At 35.9% G+C, this 4,862-nt stretch overlaps 1 pseudogene; it reads left to right on the top strand.

Moving 5' to 3' along the window:
- The first annotated feature begins 3,460 nt into the window (after positions 1-3,460).
- LOC105475630 (U6 snRNA-associated Sm-like protein LSm5 pseudogene) lies at positions 3,461-3,731 on the top strand (annotated as a pseudogene).
- The last annotated feature ends 1,131 nt before the right edge of the window (positions 3,732-4,862 follow it).

Genomic DNA, 4,862 nt, shown 5'->3' on the forward strand with positions numbered 1-4,862 from the left:
ATGTCTCTATCTGTTTATCATCTCTCAATAATCTATCTATTTATCTCTTTATCTACCTATTTATATTTGTATATTAACACAAATGGTGCCATTCTATTAATACTTCTGAACCTCTTTTTTATGTAATAATATTGAAGATTGTACCATATTAGGACAGGTATTTGGAAATTATTCAGTAAATGAAAGAGAATAATGTCTTGCCGAGAGCATTTATATATCGCTATTTTCTAAATCTTGTAGAGGCAAATAGTTATTTTTTAAAATATTGGGTTTGGAGAAAGAAGACTCTTTGGATTACAGGAATAGATAGCTCCACAATTTGTTACTGAGCCGTGTAATTTTATACCAAACATTTAAATGAATAGTGTTTTTATAAGCCTCTCATAATCAATGTCTGTAACCTACAGGTTCTTGCTCTGTCAAAATTAGTTACACTTCCTGTTGCAAAATAATAATGCTTTATTTCCATTAAGCATAAAGTCTCTGAACTTACAGGGTAGTACATCCAAACACTTGATAAACCTGTGGTATTTTTACAATATAAATGTAAATGAGATTTATTCCTTGGTATTTGCCCTGTGAGCTAAATAAGATTAAGTAGAATTGTGCATGTAGCTTTTGGATTCGAGATTCAAGTCCTTCAATCAGGCTCTTACCTGTAGCTTGTGGTGATAAACTTTGTACTTTTTCCCATAAAAATGCTCTTATATCTTAAACAGGCATAGCATTTTTTCCTCCCATGGTGGAGATCAGGGACCTAGCCTGGCCAGTTTCCTCAGCCCAATTCAGGGAGGGCCTGTTTTGGAAGACATGAATAAAATTAAAACGAATTGTGCGTAGCTGGGAGGCAGCCACAGTAAATCTGAAGTGAGATCTCCAAATAGTTCTCAAGTAGATGAAGAATAGATACAGATAATGGGAAGAAGAAAGCAGAGCCAGGGAGTAACAGAAGGAGGGAAAGGAGGGAGTACCCACTGGATTTGAGGAGGAAAGAGAGGTAAGGCTCTTGAGTGATGTGTGGGGCATTTGGCTCTATTCAACAGGCTGGAGAATATGGATGTGGTCGTACCATGAGATTAGAGGATAAAGAACCTTTTTAAGATGGCAAATAAGGTGTTATAATGTGGTCCACATTTTAAAAGTTATGTTTTAATCTAAAAGAATAAATATATTCATAAGCTGCAGACATAAAAGCACCAAGCCATAGAATAAAGAATCTTTCTAGGGAAACTATGAGTCTTTCCATATGGAACCATTTTATTTTGATAGCTTCAAGAATTCTAATAGAAGATTATCTCCTGAAAGAGAATATAACTCCTCTAGTTGATCTTATTCTTAAGGGCTAAATATTGTATATACAAATCTACAATGAAAATTCGTTTTCAAAGATGAATTTTAAAAGTCAACTAAATTGTATATTCTTATAAGTACAAATTGATATTTTCTGTGCTTGATGATTAAACCATACATTAACAGTCCTTAGTCCTGCTAAAACTCTTCATTCATTTCCCTCTTGATTTTATTTATTTATTTATTTATTGAGACACGGTCTCACTCTGTTTCTCAACTTGGAGTGCAGTGGCATGATCACAGTTCACTGCAGCCTCTACCTTCTGCGCTCAAGTGATCCTCCCACCACAGCCTCCAGAATAGCTGGGACTACAAGCACATGCCACCCATACCCAGCTAATTTTTGTGTTTTTTGTAGAGACAGGGTCTCACTAAGTTGGCCAGTCTCCCAAAGTGCTGAGATTACAGGTGTGAGCCACTACACCCGACCCCTCTTAGTTGATTAATACAGAATTTTAAGTTCATATTTTTTGCCATTGCTATATATTGTTTTTATAGAATTACCATACAAAATATTGTTGGTTATTTAGTTAAGACTATTTTTCTTTCATATAGCTCTCTTTTCTGAAACATACTGAGTTGGTTCAGCTTTTCCTTTTCTACTGTGCTGTTTTATATTTAAGGTGGGCCCCATAGCCAGACTCAGGGGCTAGATTGATTAGTGTATTTAAGTGGTTCTTAACCAGGGGACATTTGGCAATGTCTGGAGACATTTTTGAGTGTTGCGATTGGGGAGGGTGCTATAGGCATCTAGTGGGTAGAGAGCAAGGAGGATTTTAAACAATGAACAGAATAGCTCCCTCCAACAAAGAATTATCCATCCCAAATGTCATTGGTGATGAGGCTGAACTCCTAGTCTATTTTTACCCAATCGTGGTGATCCCCTTTCTAAATCACTGTTGGTTTAGGCATAAACATGTGATATAATTCTTGCTGATGAAATAGGGGAAATCTAAGGAAAGTTTCTTCTCATTAATAAAAATCAATAAATGTAAAGAAAATGGCTCCCTTTTCCACTGATATGGTCATATCTGGATGCAGTGTATTGAACTCTGACACCCACCGTAGTTTCATGAGGATGATTAGGAAAAACCATGTTGATGTACCTTAAAGAACCTGAGTGAAAGATGGAGAAAATCTGTGTGTGTGTGTGTGTGTGTGTGTGTGTGCGCGCGCACCTGTGTGTGTGTCTAAATATCAGAATCACCATTTTAATCAGCCTCCAGCCTGAAGCTGTCGTATCTTAGTGTTTTTTCTAAGAAAAAAATTTTCTTCCCATTGTTTAAGCCAGCTGAGTTTTTGTTACTTTTAGCTATCAGGCAGTATCCTAATTGATAATATTATTTAGCATTTGCTTATTTCATAATTACGTATTTAACTTTTTTGACATTTAGTTTCATTTTTGATTGATTTTTCTTTTATGTCGTATCTTTATCATTGTTTATTTTGCTTTACTAATAGGCTGGGTAAAATTTTTTTGTGCGTATAATTTTAGAAGAAGCGTACACTGGTGATATTAATTAATCTTTGTAAGTCTAAAATGCCTTTTTGTTCATCTCCTGGGGATGGGAGCTTGTGTGAATGTTAGATTACTCATAGTTCAGTACATTTTAGATACAGCTGTTGAGGGTTCTGCCTATTTAGTGTGCACCATTTTCTACTTGGCATGGAAGAAAGGTTTGAGGACCATCTGTCGTTATTGTGTGACCTATTTTTTTTTTCTTGTCCAGAAGCTTGTAGAATTATTTGCTTGTTCTTAAAATTAAGAATGTTAATCAAGGCCAGGTGTGGTGGCTCACGCCTGTAATCCCAGCACTTTGGGAGGCTGAGGCGGGCAAATCACCTGAGGTTAGGAGTTCGAGACTAGCCTGGCCAACATGGCAAAACCCAGTCTCTATTAAAAATACAAAAATTAGCTGGGCATGGTGGTGCACACCTGTAATCCCAGCTACTCAGGAGGCTGAGGGAGGAGAATCGCTAGAACCTGGAAGACGGCTGTTGCAGTGAGCCAAGATGGCACAACTGCACTCCAACATGGGCAACAGAGTGAGACTCTGTCTCAAAGAAAAAAAAAATGTTAATCAAGATCCAGGCCATTTCCATCACAGGTATGGCGGCTAACACTAGTACTAGCTCCTTACAGCTGCTACTGCTAGAGCTTATAGACAAATCTAAGAATCAAAAATTCTCATTGTGATGAAGAGTGATAAAGAAATTGTTGATACTCTTCTAGGATTTGATAACTTTGTCAATACGGTACTGCAAGATATCACTGATTTTGAAATCCTCCCAGAAGAAAGAATACTAAATTAGATCAGATTTCACTAAATGGAAATAATGTAATAATGTTGGTTCATGGAGGAGGAGGACCTGAAGTATGAATGTGTTTCCTTGACTTGTGCTGGATTCTGTTTTGTCTTGTAATGAAAAGAAAATAGATTTTTTTTTCGCCTTTTAGTGTTTAGATCTTATAAAACTAAGTTTCCTATTAAGGGAAATGTTTTGAAGGCATATACCCATTTTTGTAAGTTAATCATGATTATCTTGGAAAAAAAGAAAAGAGTTTCTTTGAAGATTAAAATGGAAGTGTTTTGGTTAAAAAATTTCATCAAGATATTATAAAATATAAATTGCTACTTCTTAATTTTCCCTAAGACTCAATAAATGTGTTTAATTATAAACACCCAAGGCTGTGTTCAGTTTCTAGAAGTGTTTCTTCTTATCATCTAGCTGGTTATTGAGTTTCATTATGATCAACTCTTTATTTCTGGAAAACTTGTTTTCCAGATTTGAGATGTTCCTCGACTTATGGTGGAGTTACATCTTGATAAGCACATTATAAGTTGAAAATATTGCAAGTTGAAAATGCATTTGATATACCTAAACTACTGAATATTATAGCTTAGCCTAGCCTACCTTAAGTGTGTTCAGAACACTTATATTAGTCTTCAACTGGGTAAAATCATCTGGCAACACACTGCACTGTAGAGTATTGATTTACCCTCCAGATTGCATGGCTGACTGGAAGCTGCGGCTCACTGCCTCTGCCCAGCACAAGAGAGTCTGCTACTACATATCACTAGCCTGGAAAAAGATCAAAATTCAACATTTAAAGTATGATTTCCACTAAAGGCATATCGCTTTTGCACCATTATAAAATAGAAAAATTGTAAGTCAAACCATAGTAAGACAGGGACCATCTGTATTGGAAATCTGACATTATTTTCTATGTGTCTTTTATAATTTGCATCTCTCTAGCCTGCCTCCACAGAGGCCTGAATTTCTCGTTGTTGTTGTTTTTTTTTTAACTGATTTGATCCTTGTAGTAGTCAGTTTATTCTTTATTGTTCCCATTACAGTAAAAAGGTTAGCAGTCACACTTTTCATTTTGAAACCTCTTTTCTAGCTTCAAATTGTTTTGTTTATGACTATAGATCTTGTTTTTATATCTGTATGATAAGATGCTTCTGTAAGGGGTGTAGCCAGCTATTAAGCCTCCAGAGTGACCTCAT

Source organism: Macaca nemestrina, chromosome 4 (assembly GCF_043159975.1).
Source record: "Macaca nemestrina isolate mMacNem1 chromosome 4, mMacNem.hap1, whole genome shotgun sequence".
Lineage (NCBI taxonomy): Eukaryota > Metazoa > Chordata > Mammalia > Primates > Cercopithecidae > Macaca > Macaca nemestrina.